At 46.3% G+C, this 24873-nt stretch overlaps 1 protein-coding gene across 1 annotated transcript in view; it reads right to left on the bottom strand.

Moving 5' to 3' along the window:
• The window catches only part of PSMG4 (proteasome assembly chaperone 4), a 71105-nt gene that overhangs the window by 21471 nt on the left and 24761 nt on the right, over positions 1 to 24873 (bottom strand). The window lies entirely within an intron of this gene.

Genomic DNA, 24873 nt, shown 5'->3' on the forward strand with positions numbered 1-24873 from the left:
GATTGTTTTCATGTCCCAGTTAATACAATGCTTCTATTATAACACTCCTATTAATTTCTCCTCAGTGGAATTAGGGTAGGTCGGGTCTCCTTTCGGTTTTAGAAGAGTAACCTGAAAAATAGCACTCTGTACCAAATTGGTAAAAGCACGTGTCCTCTATTCCAGCTCAGCCATGGGCTTACCAACAACTTCTAGCCTCAGAACATCAGCTTGAATCCTGTTCCAGAATCCCATGTCGATATGAAGTCACACATAAGGGACCAGTAGACACTGAAAAGAAGACTAGCAGGTAAAAGACTCCACACATCTTTCTTTTTTACACAAATACCCACCAAGACCCAACCTGGGACACAAAATAACAGGGTACAAGACACAGGAAAAACAAATCTCTACACATAGGCCCTAATTCAGAATTCGGCGGACAGAAAAGGCTGTCAGCCGAAGTCCCACGGTCAGGATACCACCAGTGCAGCCCCCTTCCTGCGGCCCCGATTCCGAGTTTCCTGCTGGGTCAGCAGGCAGAAACAAAGTTACCGCCCGCTGGCCCAGACTGACACAGCCCACAACATTGACACCGGCTCATAATTGAGCCGACAGCAATGTTGCAATACGGAGGGTGCACCAGCACCCGTTGTGCTCTTCACTGTCTGCAAAGTTATGTGCTTGGGCAGTGCAGGGGCCCCCATGGGGCCCCCCTGCACCCTGTCTCCACCAGCCTTTACAAGGCAGTGCTACTGCCATGTAAAAGCTAGCGGAGAGGGGGGGGGTCGTAATCCCCACGGCAGCGCTGCCCAGGTGGATTAAGACCGTCAGCACCACCAGCAACTCCAGTGGAGAAGAAGTGGCAGTGCTGGCGGTCCAACTGTGGCGCAACCACCACAGCCGTAAATGTGGATATCCGACCGCCAGGGTCGTAATGAGGCCCATGATCTCCAATAACCAGGTTTCTAGCAACCCCATTTTTCTCTTATGTGAATGTGCTTTCCAATGTCAACAGAACTTTCAGCTGCCCCACCATGAGACTGCTGTTTGATCACGTCTGAGATTGCTTGCTCTTACCTGAAATGGCAGCTTCTTTTCACACTACCACTTTTCTGAGATTCCAAGTTCCGCCATCAGCCACTTTGATCACATCACTAAAGAATCTGATGACTTTTCTGAGCTCACTAATTTTTGACCGTGGCTTGGCTTTGACCCAATCACCGCCTCAAACTTGAATTACCTAGTAGCATGCCTGTCATCAAATTCTTTCTTCCTCCACATTGTTTTCCAGCTCACATCTCTTCCAATCATCCTTCACTGAAACACTCATCCAACCCCTGCTCCACTCCATCGATGCTCAAGCCAGTTTAGTTTTGGATTTCTGTCCTCTAAATCACATTAAGGGCAAGCGCATGAGACCTGAGAAGCAAGGCAACAGGCAACCAATCACCGATGAACCTCTTTCTTCTGATCAAGACCACTGGAATGTGCCACTTGGAAACTCTCTTTGATGGTTTGGTTAAACCGGTCTACCATTCCATTGGTCTTAGGATGATAGAAAGAGGATTTCTTATGAGCAAGACCACACAATAGCAAACCCTCTTTCAGTTCACACAAACAAAATAGAACACCATTGTCCGTCAAAATGTAAAGAAGAACTTCCTTGCATCTTAATATGCCTTCAAGAAACCTTATCACTGCCCCAGAAGATATGTCATTGACACATGTAGTCTCTGGCCATCTAGATAACATATCCCTAGCTACAAATAAGTATGGAGTAGTATTTTTACAATTCAGAAGATGCAATGTCCAAGGTGACTTCTTGCCAGGGCTCACTGGGCAATGATCTACACACCATGGGTGGTGGTGTTCTCAATTTTAAGAATTTTATAACTCTCCATACATTCCCTCACTCTCCTTACTATCTCTAAGTCAAGGCCAGGGCACCAAAAACCAAAGCAGATTCTCTAATGAGATTTCACCATCCCTAGATGGCCCTTAAGAGCGATGTCAAAGATCTTATTATGCAATCCACAGGGAGCTACTGATCGACTGCATCTGAATACTGACTGACTGACCCATCATGCTCTAAAAACTCATCTCTGACTACCCAATATCATCTACAAACATCACAGACTCATCTCTGGCCATGCCTCCTTAAGACAAGCAGGAATAATGCCCAGCCCTGTGCAACCTCACTCTTCAAGAATTAGCGCCTCCTGTCCACCGCACAGACACTTTCTCCAATACACACTTCTTTCTCTACAAAAGCAGTCTCACTAACCTCCTCCTTCACCAACCTGAACAGTCAGTCAGGTGCACTATTTCTGACTCCTGGAAACTATCCCCACACTAAACGTATATTCTTGCAACATAACAGCCTATTTCTTTATCCTGAAGGAGACCATGTCTACAACTTTCTTACAGAAAATCTCCAGCAATAGTTTGTGGTCAGTTCAAACTGAATCTACTGTATACTGCCCTGTCATAACTACCTGAATATCTTTATGGCCCCACAGGCCGCCCACAGCTCCTTTTTGATGACTGAATAATTTACTTCAGCATTTATCAGTGCCGTATAGGCACATGCAATTGACCTTTCCTCACATTGACCCACCTGAAGCAAAACAGCTCATAACCTTATACTACTTGCAACCCTGACCACTCTAGTCCTATACCAGGAACAAAAGGCCTGTACATAAGGAGCTCTTTTGAACTCTGATGTAACTCATTCAAATTATTCCATGAATTCTTTATTCCAACAGGAATCCACACATTTCCACCACAAGTGCTGCAACTCGTTAGCATTGTCAGATAAGTTACACAAGAAATGACTATATAACTCCACCATACTAAGAAAGGAAGCTACCTCTTCCCTTTTGCTTAAAGTATTCAATCTACAAATGGTGCCCATCAACTCCTGCTTGCGTTTCACACAGGTCTTTCACACAGTATGGCCTGGATACAATATCTGTTCCAACCCAAAAAGATATTTCTACACTTGCAATGTGATGCCTGCTTCCTTGCCCCACCAGCCTTTCTGGCAGCGACTGCAGAAGCCAACCATTTAGTAGACTTAACAGATGATATCACCCAGCCAACTTTCCAGCTCCAGGTGCACAGCATGCTGAATTCTCAGAGGCATTCTAAAACCATAGATACACAAGGACCGCCCCTGCTTTAAGTCTGATGCTGTGAATGTCATGTAATTATTCATGCACCCTAGGTCTTTGGAGAACCAACGTGCACATGCCTCCATCACTTGGCACACAGCCTTGCGGTTGGCAATCGGGATCCAAGAAGAAACCTAGATTTTGGTGGTGCAAGCTTAATAGGTTATCCCCTTGATGGCTACATACATTTTCCCTGGTATTAGTCTGGCTTTATACTCAATCATACCCATAACATAGCCCTGCATCTTGATTTCCTTCCCTCAATGCCCTCAAGGCCTAATGTCGATGTGGTGAAGTGCCGTCTTTGAAAGACAAAAAAATATATAAAAACAATTCTTGTGCACCTCCTCAGAGTCAAAGTTCAACTGTGCACCATCTACTGACACATCACAATGTTTTATTTTGTGGTGGGACGGGCTGCTATGACCCTGTCCCACCAGAAAATAAAACATTAAGAGAGCCAAATAGCTCTTATACACGCAAGAACTATTTGGCTTTGTCAATGTTTTTTCCATCAATGTTGCGCAGCGGCTGCTGCGCAACATAGCTGAAAGTAAAGAAAAAGAAAGCACTATGACATGGCCAGCGTTGACCGCATAATATCGTTTTTACTTTCAGCCATGAGGCACAACAGCCGCGCTACTGTACAGCGCTCCTAAAGATAGATCTCACATAGGTGAGACCTATTTGCTTTGCCAATGCTTGATTCAGCTGTCATATATCGAAACAAGCTCTTTCTGCAGTGCTAGCCAGAGATGGAAAACAGAGTATTTGATGGAAAATGAAGAGCCCCGGAAGTTGGGCATCTCGAGACACCTCATAGGGATGCAACCATTTCATAAGATGACCCCAAGACTACAAGCACAACCCATTCCAGGAAAAAACTATCTACCCATGTGACTGACAGGCTCTGAACAATAGCGAAATGGGTAATCGAAAGAGCCAACTCTGGGACCTTGCACCGAACCCCACAAAGAAGCCATAAACAGTTGCCCCCACTGAAACTGACCAGACAAACTAAGAAAATGTCGGACAAGATAAGCCAAGTCTGCAAGTGAAACGCCGGTCCGACAGGGCCGAGACAATCACATATGAAACAAGTCTAATATATGACTGACGTTTAGGTTCTGCGGCATGCCACTGCACCTCTAAAAGCACACAGAGTGGTGTTGTGAACGACCCAACTATACTCAATTCAACGATCTCTAAAGGACAAAAGGCTGGGCCACCCAGTTGAGATTAAAACTTGAGAACTGCAGACTTGCTAGATCTAAGCAGCAAGACCCTAAATTGCTGAGCTATATCACCATCTTCTTTATCATGAGCTGGTAGAATCAAGCTGTGCACAGTGATGCTCCCAATATTCAACATTCAAGAAGGTTAATCCTCGTGGCCTGAGGTATGGCTGGACTGCTGCCCTGTCCAACAGTGAAGAAAGCAGCCCCTCGAGTGAATGGAACTTCACACAGCCCGGGCTTTGAGCTCCTTGTGTAAAGACTAACACGCAGACATCCCTGATGGGGCCCGATGAGCTCCCGTCTTTCTCAAGGCCAGGGCACTTCCTTAAAAAGTAGCTTTGCACTGCAGCACTCCTGTACAGCCTTGAAAAAGCCTCAGGCCTGCGTGCCGTAAGGGGCTAAACACGTGTTTGCTGATATCACAAAGTCTTGTGACACAGGATCAGCCATGTTAGAAGAACATGGAGGATTACAATAATAAAATATTGAAATAGAAAAACAAAGTTACTCTGTTATTCACCTTCATAAAGTAACCTCAATATTACTTCGAAAATAACTCATACACACTTTTCTTGACTAACCTATACCATTACTCATTGTCCAGAAACTGACAATGGGCCAGGACATGGAGTGGGAGAGTACAGCTGCTTGCGAGGAATGGAGGAGGTGGGGGGGGGGGAGATTTAAGGGTGTAATCAAGAATGACAGGAGGTCAAGCAACAGCGGGAGAGCAGTTCAACCATGCCTGCGGCCTTGCAGAGGTGAAGGAGCGCCATGTGGCCGGAATGTTCTGGGGCCAGCAGTGCGGCGCTATGTGCAGATAGTTTCCAGGAGGCAGACGCCCAATGGTACTGCAACTGCGGGGCTACCTGTGCGCGGGACGGGACCATGGCCGTGCTGCAAAAGAGTAGCGGTGGGTGTGCCACCCCTCAGGAACAGGGGAGAGCTGCAGCCACGTGGTAAGTAGGCTCACTGGGAGCAGCTTGGAGACCGCTGAGAGACAGGTAGGGAAAAGAGGTCCCCACTGAGGCCCCCACTGGCTAGAGGCAAGCCCCGGGGGATAGCAGGGCCCAGTCATCTGTGGGAGGTTCACTGATGCGGGCCACACAGGGGTGAGCCTGATCCTTAGAAAGTACAGTCCTGAGTGGGGCCCTGGTGATCGCTATATTCACTGGTGGACAGTTATTACATACTCCGTGAACGGCTGCGGCTCCTGTGGTGGCGTTGTGTTTGTGTCCCCTACAACCTAATCTGGCGTGGGGGCTAGTTGGGACTTTGACACACCCACAACATACAGGCAGCCTTGTACCTCATTGTAGCAGGTGGTCCCATCCAGCTTACTGCTCTCTATGCTCTACCTTTCAAGTACCATTCACACACACAGAGTCTCCCTGGCAATGCCCTGTAGCAGAGTAACCGTTACGCCTCAATGGGCAAATCAGATGTCCGCCAGTCAATACTCCAATTTGATTCTTGTCAAGCTCCATGAGGGATCAATGCTGTGCCTGAGGCAGTTGAGGTGACTGGACCAGCTCAGGTGAAATATATAGGGACAGGGGACATGAGAGCCTTTCTGACTGCAATGCAACAGAGCCTGACCTGACTGAACCAAAAATGGTCTCCTTGGGTACCAGTATGGACATCACTCAAAAACTGGAGTAACATGAATGTCAACTACAGGAGGCTGACCAGCATATCTAAAGGGTAGAAGACACTGTGTCTTTCTGGGGAGACACCCTCCTCAACATGAAGAAAGTTCCTAAGGAGATAGTAGCCAAGAATTAGGATTTAGATGCGCATTCCAGTCGCAATATATCTGTATTATAGGACTGCCTGAATCTGCCAACCCGGGCAAGTTAGAGGACTATGTTGAGAAATTATTGGTGACCCTCTTTGGAGCAGATGCTTTCTCTCACCTACTCATCATGGAACGTGCAAATTGAACGTTGGCTGCTCGACCCCCACCAGGGGCATCGGCCCGCCCAATCGTTGCCTGTCTCTTACATTTTTTAGTTTGGGACCCTGCCCTTTCAATGGCTCCTGAGAAATGGACCCTGAACTTCGATGGCAATGACATTTCACTCTTCCCTGACTTCACAGCGTCAGTTCATGAGGCGCGTCTTAAGTTCAGCAGACTGCTATCCCTTACGTTATGCTTTATCCGGCTGCACTTCAGATTACCATAAGAGTCAAGCAATATTTCTTCACTACTCCCCAGCAGGCATCAGAATTCTTGCACAGGTTCCCGACGATTAACCCAGAGAGGCACACTTGGCTGTTACGTCTCTTGCGGCTTCCCCCTTGGCTGGACTGGACTGGGAAGAGCCTGCCTAGACTTGGGCAAGTCCTGACATTCTTGCAGCCCTTCTGTGCATCAACCCCGTGCCCTTGTGATTCACTCATGCACTATTGTCATGTTTTACTGATACCACCTTATATATCATCCATGCTAAGAGGGGAGCTGGTTATTTCCTCCTAATGCCCTTGGCACATCAAGGAGGACTTCCATTGTCTCGCTGGTTGTTACCAACAGGTTACCCCTCAGTTTTGGCTTATTTTTTTGCATGAGATACCAGATGTGTTGCTCTACTTCTGATTGTCTTGGGCTGTGTTGGGTGGGAGGGTTTGCATTTTTGAAGGGATTGGGCAGTCAGCGTTGGAGGAGGGAGATGTGTTTGTTAGTCGGGTTTATTGTTGTAGCACAGCATTTGTCCCCTTTGTACTGCTCCAGCCTTCACGCTCGGAGTCCTACAACTCGTCTGCCACCACGTACACTACACACAACTCCCTTTCTGCACCAACCTGACCAGTAAATCAAACATTACTCTGTACGATTCAGAGACACCATACAAATGTATCACCTACAATGTTCGGGGTCTCATTTTCCCTTGCAAACGCAGACACATATTATACCACCCGGAGAGGCATGGGATCAGTATGGCACTTATACAGAAAACACACGACTACACACAACTCCCCACCATTTGCTGCGAAATGGGAATCCTATAGCGTATTTTCCTCCCATATTTAATGTGCAAGAGGCAAAGCACTTCTTGTAAGGGGAGGGGTACCATTTACACCACAGGGGTCACTGCAGAAAGATCAGGGTAGGTATGTGATCATGTGGGTGAAACTCCTTTTGCATACAATCAGCATAGTTTCACTGCGAAGGGCCAAATTTGGATAATCCAGATTTCTTTTATTATTTGTGGGGCTAGATTACCTCCACAGGACCTTCAGTACTACTGTGAGGTGGAGATTTTAATTGTGTTCTCAGTGAAAGCCTTGACCCCTCACATGCCCGCCTAGTTACCAAAGCACAGCATCATGCCACCTACACGACAATTTAAGGGACGCAACCTTCTGGACATATGGAGTGATCTCCATCCTCTCGAAAGAGAAGGCACCTTTTATTCAGGGGTGCATGGGAGCTGGTCTCAGTTGGATTAATGCATAGTCTTCAGGGGTGTGGGAACCTGGGTATGTGAGATCAAACACCTCGAGCAAACCTTTTCAGACCACTCCCCCATCCTGCTTACACTGACTATCCCCACACAATCCTGGGTTCTAACTGGCACCTCTCTCCACTCATATTGCTAGACCACCAGTTTGCTGAGAAGACAACTCTGAGAAACAAAGGAACTGTGCCGCTGGTCGGGACAGTCTTGGAGGCTTTCAAGGTCACGATTAGGTAACTTTGCTTTGACAAAAGTGGGGGAGTATTACGCTCCCTTTGGGATCACTCATGTAGGCTGGAAGGGGACCTTGAACACTTAGAAGCCCAGCAATCCATTGCTGATAACCCTCTGATGGCAGAGTAGTTCAAATCCACGTTCAAGAAATATCATGAGGCGGCCACCAGGAAAACCATCTTCTGCAGCAAATACTCTGCTGCACAAGCCTATGGAGAGGGTAAGTGGCTGTAAAAAAAAAAAAAACTAGGCCTATAATAAGGCATCAATGGGCTGCTAATGATGTGCTGGGTCTCGGAAGGACCAGGATCTGATGCATATCAACACTCCAAGCATACTGCGTACCTTCACTGCCTGCTACAGCTCCTTTTACGCCTCCCAACGGAGGAAGCATATGTGAAATAAATTTACGAGTCTCTTCTTGTAAGAGGCTGAATTTCTACAAGATAGAATACAAGGATTCAGATTATGCTTCAAGATAGCATTTTATTCACTGCAACAGGTCACCTCCAAAAAGTGTCAAAAAGGACACACTCTGGCCAAAGCAACTGACCTTTCCTTCAGCCGTTGATGTCTTTTATTGCAAAAAACAAAACAAAAAAACACTTTACCACACTATACATGCGTCATAATTTCCAAACACGTTCAAGCAAACATTTCCTGTAACACCTTTGAACCACAAGAACAGGATGTTCAAACACAGAGATAACATTTCTAAGAACATGGGGCAGTTAGCCCATCTGCAAAGTTTCGAAAGCAACTCTAAGAAACCAGCACATTTGCAAGGAAGAAAATTGAGCAGGCCTGAGACATACAATTTTGCTCATAGCACAGAGCAAATGGAACTGAAATGTTAGACAAAATGGAGCCCTCACGCCAAGTTAAGAAATCAATTTTTTACACTTATGAAAGTAGGCTCCTATCTGGAGGATGTAGCTCTGGGCTGGTTGAGCAATGCTCACCGTATCTTTCTAGAACAAGATTTTACCAAAGACGCGATTTATGAGGTGATACGATACAACAATTGCAGGCCGGTAAAGCTCCAAGGCCCGATGGGCTCCTAGCCTAATTCTATAAAACATACACTGACATACTGGCCCCAATTTTACTTGCCATCTTTAAAGAAGCGAGGCAGGTGGGACAGCTTCCCATGTCTATGCGTGAGGTATTAGTCATAAAGATGCTAAACCTAGAAAGCCTCTTGATCGGTGCAAGTCCTAACAATTGCTCCCCCTCATCAACTGCAATGTCAAAAAATTAGCTAAATTACTTGGCAAAAGGCTGACCCTCATTGGAACATACCTGGTACACCCCGACCAGTCCAGATTCATACTCGGGCCCTCCACTTCATATAACTTAAGAACCATATTCACAGTCTTGCAGGACATTGACCTAGACCTGCAACTGTTGGGGTCTTTTTAGAGGCCACCTAAGTCTTTGACTCCCTTGAATGGGACTATCTGCAGGCTATTCTCTGCAGGATGGGATTTCCCTGTACATTTATGTCCTGGGTCACACTCCTCTAGTCCAACCCCGTGGCTAGGGTGTGCATTGACAAAGCAGTCTACCCCTCCCGCAACCCCACCATATTTGCGATAACGAGGGGTACCAGGCAGGGCTACCCACTATCGCCAAGACTTTTTTCCCTGGTGGTTGAGCCCCTGGCCGTCAAGTGGCAGCTGCATCGCAATTTCACATTGAGATACCCCGGCTGGCATGTTCTAATTTCTCTATACCGATCCTACAATGTATCTTCGGGACCCTCACTTGAGCCTGAATGGTATATTGCGAGAGTTTGTCAAATCTGAGGGTTGTCGCAAATTCAAATTAATTGGGAGAAATCAGAGCTTTTTCTTCTTACGAAGGCCATAACACCCTTTATTCCTGACTTCCCATTACAGTGGTGCGCGGCAGAGCTTAAGTACCTGGGCATAATGGTATCCCAAGATAGAAAGAAGATAATCTGCTCCAATTTTGGAACTGCACTCAAAACAAGCACTGATCAAATGACACAATAGATCTCTCTCCCATTGTCACCTGCAGGGCTCATTCCATTAATGAAGATGGTGCTTCTTCCTAAATTATTGTACCTCTTTCTGAACATCGCCATTCCATTATCCCAATTTGTAATTTTTTTTTTTTTTTTAACACTGAAGACTCAGTTTAGGCTTTCCTGGGAAGGGGAAACAGCCCCGCATTCAACAGGATACTCTCACAGTACCTTTCCAGGAAGGAGGATTTGAAGCACTGGACATGGAGCTTTAATATCTATGAGACAAGCTCACCATGTTATTGATTTGTACTATCCCACCCCTTTTCTTCCCCATTTGGCTATTGAACAACGGTGTATGGCACAAATTCCCCTCTGCTTCATTTAGAGGCACCCCTTTGGGTAATCCATCAGCCATTTTGTCCACGGTTGCTTGCACTACTAAAGCATGGCAGAGACTATGCCATGAAGTGGGAAAGCATGTTATTTACTCTCCTCTGCTCCCTCTAGAATATCAACCTCTACTGCCAGTCACGCATGAATCCCTGTGTAAACCTCAACTCAAAAGAAGAGGCCTTACCTTCTGGGGCGATCTGTATCGCGATGGTCTATTTCATTACGCGAGCAGAATATATAGGAAATGAACCAGCCTTCCCCCTGAATGTCCTTACATACACCCTCCTGAAATGGAACTCCAAAGCAGCCCTCATAGATTTCCCAGCTGAACCTCCTACCTTTATCCCACTAGACAACATGCTACAGGCCACAAGCACCAAACACCAGGTCTCCTCTCTCTACCCCTCTGCACAGACTGAATCTCCAGGCCACCAGGGTAAGGCTTGAAAACACTGGGAAACAGAACTAGATATTGCAAGGAACATTGCAGATATCCTCCAGGAGTAGCTCAGAATTATCCAATACAAGTTCCTCCACAAGGCATACTATACCCCTATAAAACTTCATAAGTTTGGTCTTAAACCAGACGATCGATGAGCCAGATATGGGATGACTGGCGGAGATTTCCTTCACTTGACATGGTCATGTGAGCCCGTGCACTCCTACTGGCTGGAGGTTCAGGCTAATCTCTCCATCTTGATAGAAGAGGAGATACTGCTGAATCCTCTCATGGTTATCCTTGGGCATGTTAAAGAACCATCTGCAACTTACAGGAGATATGTTGATCTGTCCTTACTGCTCACTGAAAGGCACGTTGCCTGTTGCTGGGGACTAGTAGAGCCACTAAATTCCAAGGACTGGATTACGGATTTAATATACTGCAATGAACAAAGTTATATAGCTAGCTCCTGTCCATCCATTCGAGACCCAGAGATATCCAGCTCACCTTACACACCTATCTCCTGATGCAGTCCCCAGATCCTGCTCGTAATGCGTGACTGGACTGTGTGTAGCCTCTTGGCGTTGTATAGCGTCACATTTACATGGAAGCAGCCTTTGCTATCATGGATTACTGCCAGCAACCTAGACCTTTGCCTCCTCGTGATAGTTAACTCTTGCTTTATCTGTTGTTACTGTATGTATGGTGCTGGTTGAGGGAGGGAACAGGATTATATGGGACAAACCGTTGTACATAGGGATGAAAGAAGGCTACATTATGCACACAAAATGTCTATGTTGCAACTGTTGTTGTTTTTAAATCAAATAAAATCCCAAAAACTAAACAAAAAAAACAAAAAACTGGCATGGACGCTAGCGGTAGGGTAGGCCTCATGAAGATGGTGGTCTGCCCCAGACTACTGTACCGGTTCAAAAACAGTCCATTATCCCTATCCCGAGCATTCTTCATGTACCTCACTACAAACATGATATGACTGGCATGGGCTGGCTGCCTGCCTAGAATAGCTTGGATCAAGCTGCAAATTACATATCAGAAGGGAAGGTTTACCACCCCCAACACTGAATTGGACTATTTGGTGTCACTGGCACAATTTGCTCATTATTGGGCATGCAACACATGTTAAACTCAGTACCATAACCTAGAGGTGGGCCTGGCAACCCTGATACCACTGCGCTCTGCCATACTGACACAAAACCCACACTCCTGTGTCATAATACATACACTACAGATCACTACCTGGGTTTGGGCTAGCCTTGCAGCACTGACAGGCCCTGGTGGTATGTAATCCCCACACATCCCGCTCATGAATAACCTGCGCCTGGTGCTAAACTCTGAACTGGGTACAATACTTAACTTACAGGCTAGAGGCCTCCACACTAAGGGATCGTTGTTCACAAATTCTAGATTTCTCACCTATGATGAGTTCAGAGGATCTGATCAGCCCAGCTCTATGCATGTTCTACTGTACAATAGACTCCACAACTCTCTTAGAGCCATATATATCACATTCGAAGCTGAGCACTCGGAATAGGTGCTTTGACAATGATAATAACTAACCCCAGCCCCTCATCAGCTGATAACTACAATGAGCAATAGCTCCATCCAGGCACCCACTGCACCTCACACCAGAGGCAAGGAAGGTTAGGAATCAGCACTGGGCCACAAAATACCGGACACACTGGACATGGTGTTTTATCCAGACCAAGAAAGTATCCTTTTATGGGCAACATCATCCCCTCCAACTAAAGTTCCTCCACAGAGCTTATTATACTCCGTAGTCAATAGCTAAATTTGGCTTGGTGGTGGAATTCAGCTGCTGGAGATGGGGGTCCCCAGACGAAGAGTTTCTGCTCATGGCATGGGGGCTCTAGGCAGATTAAAGCATATTGGTCTAAACTAAATTTAGAACATAACAAGATAATACCTGATCCACTGGAACTGTTAGCGCTAACTGCCCTTTTAAGCTATGTCAAGGAGGTCTCCAGTATTCACAGACAATGTGTAGCAATTGCCCTCCTGGTGGGGAAATAGAGTGGCTATCAGCTGAAGGAAGAATACTGCTCCCAGATATGCACACTGGCAGCAAAACCTGACCACTTGCTCCACTAATCACGAGATCCATGGCACACTGTTCCCACAAGCATCACAACATAGAGGTATCTGGGAACCTTTTTGCTACTACCTACTAAGTCTACAAGACCCGTTCTGACGACATGTAGACACCACAACCACCACTACCTGGTATAAAACAGAGGGAAAAGTATGAACGTTAATGTTAGAACACCATCTTATTTTGAATGTCAGTTGAGCCTGCAATGCATTAGTAATGGTTATAAGATTGTTGTCTCTGATGCTGTGTATGATGAAAACTGTAAGTACGCTGAATAACTTCAGTTAGAGTTGACAATGAAAATAAAAGTAAAAATAAAACGCTAGCAGAAAAAAATTAAAAAAGGTAACCAGAGCCCTGATTTTTTTACATAAATCTATTTCTAGGTATTTTTGCTTCAGGGGGTACATCAGTAAGGTGAAACCACAACAATGACATACAAACTCACCCCTTCACTGTTATTACATCTGTTCAATAGTGGATTATTTACTCCTTTAGGTTTACTTTCTCCTCAAACGATTCCCACCCGATGCAACATACACACGATTGATTCATTTATTGCTCTACCACAAAGCCCTTCTGAGATTTGGACAGATTTAATTAATGTCCCTTCACTGTTGAGTTTGCAGCCCAACTTTCCCCATGTCTTCCAATATTTCTTGGGGATGCAGCAATGTCTATACACCTTTTCCCTTTCATAATGCTAGGGGGAGTCAACATTCTCCAGTTCTGGGTGATGTCTTGTTTACCCAGCACTAAACTTAATCTCAACAAAAACTTTTCAAATAAGAATCCTTCATCCTCCAGAGTATTTAACGGGGCCATCTGGTGGTTGACTTTAGTACTTTTACACCAACACAAATTAGGGTTTGGACTACGTTACATGCATCAGAGCTTTTCGAGGGTTAAACCTATCCTGTGTAAGTATTTAAACTGTGTAGGGCAAAATCTGCTTGAGGTCACCACCTCCCTTGGAAGCATTAGTGTAAAGGTCCATTTGTCTGCTTCTCATATCATATTTCCAAGCTTCTGCAGAACCCTTATTATTGATATATCATTTACACTATTCGAATGATATTCAGTTTCATTATCAGATTTCAACCATATTCTCGAAACAAAGGCAAAAGTGATATGTGTAATATTTAGAAAATGCAGCATAGTTGAAAACATTTATGGAGGGCCATATCTGTGCCCCAAACATTTTTTCATTTCCCAATTGGCTTACTTTGTGGACAATTTTAAATAAAATTAACACATCCCTGGTAGCTGGATCTCTGAACCAGTTTCAGCCAAATAATAGAAGCAGCCCACCCACAGGCAATACTGAACATATGTCGACTTTTTCCCTAATGAACTAGAAATCTGTGTCTTTAGGATAACTCTATTCCTTGAACTGCTTAGCTGTTCCTGCATCCAAGCACAGGATAAGGAACTCCACATTTTAAATCTGAGTCATACAAAATGTACTGTAATAAAACTCACATGTAATACTTTTTAAACAAATTAAGTTTGTGTACCACTCTTGCTCATTTAAAAGAACACAAATGAATAGAAGCTTCAAGGCTCTAGCCAAATGTGACATTAACTCATTGAGGATCAGGTTCCAGTACTACATTAGTAATGTCTCGGGCCCTAAGGCTACAGATGTTTTGCATATATGGAATAATTATGCTAAAGTGGGATATTCAACTTCCATGCCATCACCCCCAAACATTTCATGGGTAGTGGGTTTGGACTGTCTCCCCTGATGAGTGCCTAAACACCTAGTCCTCAACTTTCAGTTTCATAGAAGGAATGGTTGTTCTAAGTCTGTTTCATCGTCAAAAGTAATGGTTTATGTTTGAAGAGCAGTTGCCGAATCCTGCAAAGCGTGATGGGACCTGTCCATTTCAGCTATGCAGTTAAACTGCCTGCAACAATCATTGGGTATTGTGTTAGATCTAAGAGATCTACCTATATTTCTTTTAAGACTGCGGTCTGATCTGTGTTGTGGCATATAGGTTTATGAGAGGTATGGCTGACTCTGGACTGGTCGTATCCATATTACTGTAGTTGCCTCTTGGCATAAGCTGAGTAACAAGTGTAATACAGCTGGCCCCTCTGCACCTATGCAAAGCCAAGCCCTGTGCATGTGTTAGGTGGGTCTCTAAAAGAAAGAGGATGTGAGCTTCTCTCATTTTGATGTATGCTAGGGTCTTAGATCATTTCATGGCCTTATTGACCCTCTCATATTCCACATAAGGATTTTCAATTTTAGATGTTTGCTATCCATTGTGTAATAAGAGGCATGGCCAACTCAGCCTCCAATGCTCACAAATGTTTTCCATTGTGAGCCTTTCCCATTAAGATGGACTGCATCACTTCCCTGCTTACAGTTTCTCACTCAAGATCACATTTTCACTGGTTACATAAGCCATCAACTGATCAGGGGGTCACTTAAGCCATTTTTGGTCTATCCCAAAACTTTGGGACTGTTATGAGTCAACGTGTTTCTTCTTCTGCCATCCTCCTATTGTCACACTAGAGTTGCTCATCCTAAATGGAAGTTTCCACTGCCCTTGCTGCACTGGTTGTTGCAAATTGTTGTTCAGGTGTCTTCTTCTATCCCTTATGACTCTCCTTCGTTCTCTTCACTACCTACCTATTCCAGGGTATGAATACACTGTGGTGTATGGGCCTCTATCAAATCCCAGACTTTTTGGGGGTTGGTGAAGAATCAGTATGTCACAACTTTTAACTTGGCTGGGAACTTGATTCCATACCTCATCCCCATATCTCAAAGTCTTCACTTAACCTCGATACAAGAGACTCTTTGTTACTGGACAGTGGCTGTTAAGTCTGAGAAGATCATAACTTTACTACTGTCAACAATAAGGTTCTGGAACAGACAGTCCAGGTCCTAATAATGCTTTAGCCCTGCCAACACCAGCTTAGGAGGAGCTCCAGGCAGGGGCAGCAACACTCTTTGTAGTGAATAAAAAGTACAGTTTTCAGTTTTAAGCACTTTTTTGGTCAAAGACCATAAAAAACAATCTATTTACAGTTTCATACCTGCACGCGAGTATAATGCTACAAATATTGAAATTATAACCATACAACATATCAAGAACACAAAACATTTTTGCATTGATGGGATAAAATTCACAATAAAACAAAAAGGTCTTTGAATAGGTACAATTATGCAAACAATGATAGGCCCACGATTAAACATTACTTAGTATGCAAGTACTCTAGAATGCTTCAGTTTTAAGATATTGATCTAGCATGTCAGTGCAAAATTTAAGTCTCAAAACAGCCTTGATACGGTGAATTATACATAGGTTCAAGTCTTTCAAGCACAAAACAACAAGTGCATATCATAAGTCAAGTACATTGTTTAGTGTAGGCGTTATATCTCTCTCTGGCAATAGTTCCCTCTTCTATTATTGTTACTTCTTCCAGCCAGGTTGTCTTGGCAGGGATAATAATCCTAGAACAGGCCTAACTTGTTTGGGCCAAGTAGAGCAAGCACTTAAGTCAACGTGGGCTCAATGGAAGCTAGAAGGGACAGAATCTTGAACCGAATGGGCTAGATAGACTCAATTGCTATTGAAAATACGATGTAGGGGATGGTATCTGATCTACAAATTCTCAGTGCAACCCGGAGTTGGCGGATTTACAGAGTGTGATATAGGGGTGCAATCTAGTGTCTATGCTGCCTGGAATACTTTGGGCAGAAGAACAAAAGGTGTTCTTCAGTTTCCTCTCATCTTGAATATAGGAATTATCTCTGCTCCTTTACAGGCAGCAGGGATTTGGGTACCAGCCATAATGGCACTGGCAACTCGACTTAGGTAAAAGGCCCAAATAATGAGCTTTGACTTTGAAAGATCCACAGGGATCGTGTCCAGGCCAGGAGCCTTACCCGCTTTTGGCAAGCAGATGGCACATTAAGTTTCTGCTAGAGAAAAGAAGGAACCTATCTCACTGGATAATTCCTGCAGAAATGGAACACTTATTGCTAAAGGGTCATTGCTAAGTTCTTCGGGTTCAAAAACAGTAGAGTTCGAAGAACAAGTAGTATTAACACTGTAAAAACTTGGGAAGTGGCTAATCCTGCGGCAGGATATTACTCTGGCTTCAGTATGTTCGTTTTTGAACCGTGACTAATCATGCGCCAATGGCTGCATGATTTCCAGATCTAACAGCGAGCAGAATATCTTCCCATACACCAGTATCCCAAGCTACACTAGCCTTTTTCTGGGATGCTTTACAATTGGCTCTAGCAGGTTGAATTTTGTATAAGGAGCCACTTTTAATAGCTTCGATTAAAAGACACTTGGCTGCCCTGCACAACTAATTAATTGTACCACGTCCAATTGGTAAATGGAGGCCTGCTCCTATTAGAGGGAGGTTTGGTGAAAAAGAAGATTTTCAGAGCCTCAAAACATCTGTCATGAAATTCCATAATAGTGTGAAGTGAGCACTCAGGATCTGCAGTTACACACAGAATGGAATCCATGCAGGGATACAACTGAGCATTAATGACCTAGTTGTTTGTGACGCATTCCCATCTTACATTCCTCCAATTATTAGTAACAGATAGGTCCCCCCGCCCCCCAAGCGGCCATGGCTGTGAACCTAAATTATTTAAATTACCCCAGAGGATATGAAGCAAGGGGAAGTGGTTGCTCTAAAACTGCTGAATAATTTCCATGTTGATAAGATTATTCCAAGAGTGTGGCTCCAAAAAATATATAATGAGTAAGACTCTGGTAAGTGTTCTTTTTAAAAGCGCCTATCTAAATCAGAGGTGGTTAGGCCGGTACAGGCTTTTAAGTGACAGCATAAACACAGAGAGATCTATCATTTGTGGAGCTACCTTGGCCAAAGGTAGTAAACATGAGCCTAGTGGTTGCGGAATGTTCCACGACTGATCTTCCTTGCCAGCGATATCCCTTAAGAGAACTGAGGGCTCAAAGCTTACATTAAAATCACCACCCACTATGACAGCAACTTTATTGGCAATCTTTACAGTAAGATCTCTTAGTACTTGTAATACTGGGGACAGATGACTTCGGGGTACTGCTATAGACATTTTACAAGAACAGTTTTGCCCTCTACAGAATGAGACTTCTAGCCCGAGTATGTCGTAGCTGTTTCACATGGCAACCCAAGAAGATGCTAGACCGTATGGCAAGTGTGGGAATCTAGCGCCTTTCTGACATAGTTACCCCCACTTTTTGCCTGGTGTCAGCGTGTTTAGACTGCAGTACATTAGGATCCTGCTAATCAGGACCTCAGTGTCAACGTTCTCTCCCCAAATTTAGTTGGTAGGTAATTTATACACCACACATTTTGCCTACTGGTGCACCCATGTAAGTCCCTAGTATATGGTACTTAGGTACCCAGGGCACTGGTATACCAAGGGTCCCTTAGGGATTGCAGCATGCAATCTGTGATACAGGCCTGCCACTGCAGCGTGTAAAATGGTGCATGCACCTGTCACCCCAGATATAAGCTTTGCCTTATATTATGGTCACTGCACTCTGACCCTATAGGTTACCCCTAACGGAGGCCCTACAGACCAAGGGCAGAGTGCTTGATTCTCAGTGTGCAGGCATCCCTGCATGAGCAGAGGTGTCCCTTCAAATACCAGACTCCATTTTCAGAGCTTTGTAAGTGCGGAGAAGCAATCTTAATGAAATGTAGAGGACATTGGTCTATACAACATGTCCAACTACATAATGGTTTCACCGAACCAAGGCATGTTTGGTATCACACATGTTGGAACCATGCAACAACACCGATTCCAGTCCTAGTGGCATTATACCATGTACTCTGAGGGTTCCCTAGGTGATCCCTCATGTCTGCCTGTACAGCCTTGCAGGGTTTGCATGCAAGCCAGTGCTGCAAGCTGTGAGCTTAACTGAAGCAGGGGAAGGCAGAACAAAGGATTTCCTGTAGAGGAGAGATGTGACCATGTCTCCTTTAGAAATAGGTGTCTCTGGGATGGGGTAGGGGTGCCTCAGATTGCCACCAGACTGCTTTGAAGGGCACATTTGGTGCCCTCCTTGCATAAACCAGTTTACCCCAGGAGCCCCCGGCTCTACTGTGAAACCACATAAAGGACAGGAGAGTGACCACCCCCCTATCCAGCTTCTACTCTAGGGAGGTACCCAGAGTGCTACCAGGTGGCCACTTCATTCTGCCATCTTAGAAATAAGATGAGCAGACGCCCATGGGAGCATCTGACTGGGCAGTCGAGCTCAGTGACGTCCCTGACCCCCCCCCGCCCGCCCCGATAGGTGGGTCCCTGCAGGAAGTGCCTAAACCACTTCCTGGGTTTCTTAAGGACTACCCTGAGGGTGGAACCCTAGATTTGTATGCAAGAATTTGAGATCCATCTGCAAGTCTCGTCTGCAACCTGGACACCGGAACCACTGCTGTTCTTTGCTGGGACTAACAGCAAAACTGTAACCAGTAGGAGGGCTCCTACTGTGACTTTGTTTCCAAATTGTGCAAGACTTCTGCAACCTCAGTGGCCGTGTATCCTTCAGAGTCACAAGGACTCTGCCTACACTTAGGAAAACAAGCAGAAAACTCCCTTGGAGTGAAGGAGTCACTCCCCTGCATCTGCAGGCACCTCAACATCGACAACTGGTTTATGGATCCTGCTGTCCCACGGACTCCTCAAGGCTCTACAAGACAAATGGTGGTTCTGTGGCTCTCTGACCTGTCTTCTATGCATTTGAGATGTCTGTGGTCCCTTGCTGGAGCTGCTGGGCTGGAACCCCTGTGCATCATGTCTGTTTGTCCTTGCCAAGGCTTCTTGGCTCTTCAGTCTGAAGACCTCCTAGCCCCAAAAAGCCCCGGCCTCTAGCACTCTCCAGCTCTAAGAACAATGTCCTCTCTGCAACTCCTGCGAAGTGGGAATCCCTCTTTGCTGTGCTGCAGAGGCCTCCCTGGGCCTGCTGCTACAGGGTCCTGCTGGGGGCTCCAGTGATCCCTGCTGGCTCTCCTGCTTGCAGAGGGCTGGCTCTGACCTACCTGCATAGGTTGGGTCACCTGGATCTTGTGGTCTCTACAAATGCTGCAATCTCTGCGGAACACTGCACTGCCTTTGCCAAGGATTGTTTTTGGCCCCACAGACCACTGACCCCTCTGCAACCTGCCCACTGGCGTGGGACAGCTCGCAGAGGACTCCAGGGGTCTTCCTGAATCACTGGGACGCCACAGCCACACCTCCTCGTCCACCGTCTAACAGGAAAGCATCTTCCAGAAGGGTGTGCACGGCCCTCCTGCACTGCCTAGGCACCTCCAGGTGGTCTGGACTCGATCCCTTCTTTCCTTAGGTCCACTTCTTCAGAAATCCACTGACCTGATCACGAGGTCACATGAGCAGCTGGACAACCGAGGTCCCCACTGACTTCAACTGAAGTGTCAGACACAACTTCACCCCTATGCACCTGGGCTCCCTGGTGTATGTTCTCCACTGTTCTGGGTATCCACAGGAGAGGGCACTATCCAAACTGCCTTCTCCCAGTGGGCATACTTGGGATCCTCTGAGAAGGGTCCTAAATCCACAAAACTCCAACAGTGACTTCTCCACGTTATCCTAGGGACACCTAACCCAGGGTTACACCTTTGCACACACGCGCCTGGGGAATCCTACTTACTTACCTTGGGTGTTCCTGTGCTTCCCCAGTCCTAAGGGTCCTTGGGTGGTAGTGATTCTTGCATTCTATTTACTTAGTATATGGTCCCCTCTCCACCAAATAGGGGCAAGTGTTATTATATGCCTGTACACACCTTTTTCTAAGTACATTTTGTATGTTCATATCTATCATTAGGAGATATACCAAAGTTAGTTCTAGTGTGTGTGTTACAATAAATATTTTTCTAACACTGGCATGGTTCTTTCCTGTGTGTACATCACTGACTGGCCTGTGTGGTATTTGCAACTGCTTTACACCCTCCTGGATAAGCCTTAGCTGCTCTCCACATCTACCCCTCGAAGAGCTCTGGTTATCTAGAACCTCCTACGCTATCACTAAGAGTTGCCTGGACTCAATACAGGGTGCCTCACCTATAGCTGTACACCATATACCGAGTCAGCCTCCTACACCAAGATCACCTCATGGTCTACCATCCAAGGACCTTGGAGTACAAAAAGCGTTTTTAAACCTTGCACATGAGATGGCTCAAGTTCCCAAGTGTCTTGGAGCATAAGAGTGCCCAGATTATCAGTGAAACCCCCTCCAGTCTTCTTGCATCTTTTTGCTCCTAAGGCCTGCAATATTTTAGGAGATTAGCGATAAGTTACTTGTTTTATTCAATGGTATGGCCGAAGGTCTCTGAGGTGATGTTACAAACTCCCTGGGTGATGTACATGATGGGGTTTGGATGGGAGGTATTCCTGCAAGAGGACAAAAGCTTTGGACCTGGCCAGGGTGTGCCGATAGCGGGAATGTAACAGTAGTGCTGGAGCCCCTAACGGAACCCTGTATAAACGGTTTAGGGCTTACAAATCCAAATGAAGCAGGATTTTTTGATGCCTCCAGTCAATCAAAGTAGAGGAAAGGGACTGAGGTCGTACAACTCTCTGCGAGGGAGGCACATGGGTTTTAAACTGAATCTTTGAGTTACCCGGAAGAAATGTTCGAGCTTCTGATGATAACAATCCATTTACAATGGATGGATGTACAAGTTGCAGCTTAATGCAATCTGAGTTGCTGTACACAGATGGAAATCATGTTGCCCTAATTATATCTGAATGGATAACACTGTAACACTTCCAGATATCTCTGATACAGTGTACAGCTTTATTGGGCAGAATGGCCTCATCTTCCTTGGCATGTGCCTGGAGTTTGGGAACACCTATCATAAAAATGGTTCTGGTGTGAGTGGAAGCATCAATATTTGGGACTACTTCTGGATTATTTTGCAGGCGTAAAATGGACACATTCGAAGAAATGGGAATATGATCCTTTGCTGTAGGAAACCTCAGATGAGAACAGGAATTTTCCATACTAGACAATAAGTTTGTGTCTTTTGGAATTTTCCTTTGTGTGATGGCCAAGTGAGCATAATGCTGATCCACTCTGGATAATAGGGGTTTCTGTCGACTGTGACCAGGAAGGTACACTGGAAGTTCCCTTCTGTGACTCCTAGCTAAATGTAGGGGGCTCAGAAGTACTCCTCTCTGAGTGCGGGGAGGCAAAATATTTAGCAAGGTATCAGATTGAGAAATGCCTCCCCCCTGTGTGAGGGCGACTACGTCCTACCTTGTGTTCTAGAGTTTTATAAAGGCAGGTAGAAGAGACTCCATTAGTAGATGAACCTTGAATCTTAGGAACGTAATTTGTTCCCCTATAGTAGTAGATGATTTCCCCAAGGTCTTTTATCTGTATTTTCTGGTGTCATCTGGACCTACCTGCTGTGCATTAAGGACAGACCTCAAGCTAGGCTCAATAATGGATTGATCACATGAGTCCAAGGGTAAAAAGCAATTTGAACAGAAAATAGTAGGTTCAAGTGGGACTTCAGGATTAGTCTGGCAACAATCTTAGGTAGTTAAGCCAGTGATATCATCTGGAAAGGGTACTTGAACAGATGAAAGAACTAAGGGTTCGCTAGAAATCGGAGATTTATTTTAAAGTCATTTTTTGTTGCATAAATAGGCTACTTTAGTTTTTGCACCTAATGTTTTCAGGGCGTTGGATGTAAAATGTGTTTAACTTCTTTAAAAAGGTCATCAATCTCTTAAAGGTTCAATTTTTTAAAGAAGAATCAGGGGCTTTCGGGGTGGAACCAAGATGGCGCCAAGGACGGGCGCTCCTTGAGGAGCTCTATAGCGGCCGCCGCCAAAATTTCCTTTAAAAACATCCTAACCCCTCTGGGACACACCGGAACAGAAGAGGAGAGCACACCCCTACAGTTTTTTGGGGAGTCGCCGACAAAAGAAAGGCTGTAGAGTGACTCGGGGCTCTTGTGCGGCTGCTGAGGTGGCACGGCCGACCCGGGCCTGGAGGCTTTCCCGATGCAGGAGATTAGAGGGGGCGGGGTGCCTCGGAGGTGAGGAGCGGCAGAGACACGGGCCTTCAGATCGGGGGATCTGCTGCGGGGGTGCCCCTGGAGCGCTCGTAGCTGGAGGTCGGGCTGGTCCCCGGTGGTGCGCTGGAGAGAGGCGAGACGGTGCGGCGCATAACCCCCTGCCATCCCCGCCCTCGATTTTCACTGTATGGGATGCCAGAACCAGGGCTGAGGGGTATCGGAGATCCGCTGCCCACATGAAGATGAGAAGGGGCATGAACGACCGGACGCCCACATATCCAACCGACAGTAGCCAGCAGGTGGTGATCAATGGGCCTGGAAAGCGGTGAGGAAAGCGAAACTCCAAGTTGCCCCAGAGCCCACCAGAAAAAGGCGAAGGATTGCTGAGAAGGGACTCATCCCCCTCCTTGTTGAGGAGGAAGAAGGAAGGCTTGGCTGCAGGACTGTGCAGGTGGGCACCCGGGGCGGACGCCTGTCCCCGGGGGTCAGGAGGGGACTGGGGGTTCCCCCCCACCAGGTCCCTTCCGGCGGCTGGGCGCAGCGGCACCTTGCCTGACAGATGACTAGTGGGGAGTAGATGGTACGGAGGAGCCTGTCGAAGTCTTCCAATGGCAAGAGATAAGGAGCCTAAACCGCCTCAACAGGGCAAAATGGATCGGTACACCAAGGTGTTATCCACCCTCCCCCCCCCCCCCCCCCCGACGCCGGTGACGGACCCTGTGGTGGCCCTCTGACAATATTGCACTTCTCTCGGCGATCCAGGGAGGCACTGGAGGGGCGAATGGGTGAGATACGTTCGGAGGTCTCCCTGCTGCGCCAGGACCTCCGAAAGGTGGCAGAACGAGTTACGTCTGCGGAGTCGCGCATCTCGGAAATGGAAGACACCGTTAGGGACCTGCGAAAAGAAGTGTCAGAGATCAAAGTCCTTAATAAGGATATTACGTGGCGGCCGGAGGATGATGAAAACCAAGCACGGCGCAACAATCTCCACTTTGTGGGTTTTGCAGAGGGACTTGAGGGGACTGATATGAACAGATTTTTGGATCAATGGCTCCGGAGAGTCCTCCCGCCATAAACGTTTTCTACCTGCTTTGTGATTGAACGCGCACACAGATCGAGGGGGGGAGGCCCCCGCCTGGGGCACCCCCCAGGCCGGTGATCGCCCGTTTTCTGAACTATCAAGACCGGGTCATGATCCTGATGGAAGTACGTAGAATGGGTGAGGTCCGGTATGAAAACTCTAAGATCCTGGTGTTCCCTGACTACACTAGAGAAGTTCAGAAACAATGCCGTACCTTTGACTCGGTTAAAGCCAAGCTTCGTGGTCTCCAGCTCCAGTACATGCTCCTCTTTCCTGCCAAACTGAAGGTCCTGTTCCAGGGGAGAGCTTTCTTTTTCCAGTCTCCGGAGGAGGCCTGGGGGTGGCTCTAGGAGCGCCCCCAGCTCTTCAAGAAGAGGAATGGAGGGACTGACTATGTGCCCCGAGAGAGGGAAGGTGTGAGGCCCAAAGAGTGGTCCCTCGACAGGGAGTTGGTAGAGATACACTGTGGCGGCTCCCCTGATGGGCAGAGAAGGGAGCGGACACAACATACTCGGAAGGGAATCGCAGCACAAGCATTTGGAAGCGAAATAGAAGTGCAGATATGGATTCTTTAACGCCAGAGAGTCACCTTGAACTGGGAAGGAAGTCCCCTCATCCTCTGCTAGAGGCCACTGACAATATGGGGACTGAGAAAGAGGCCCCGGAGGCCCAGAAGTCCGGAGGAGTAGTCCTATGAAGGGAGGCCGGAGGAGCGA

The sequence above is a fragment of the Pleurodeles waltl genome, chromosome 2_1 (assembly GCF_031143425.1).
Source record: "Pleurodeles waltl isolate 20211129_DDA chromosome 2_1, aPleWal1.hap1.20221129, whole genome shotgun sequence".
In the NCBI taxonomy this organism is placed as follows: Eukaryota; Metazoa; Chordata; class Amphibia; order Caudata; family Salamandridae; genus Pleurodeles; species Pleurodeles waltl.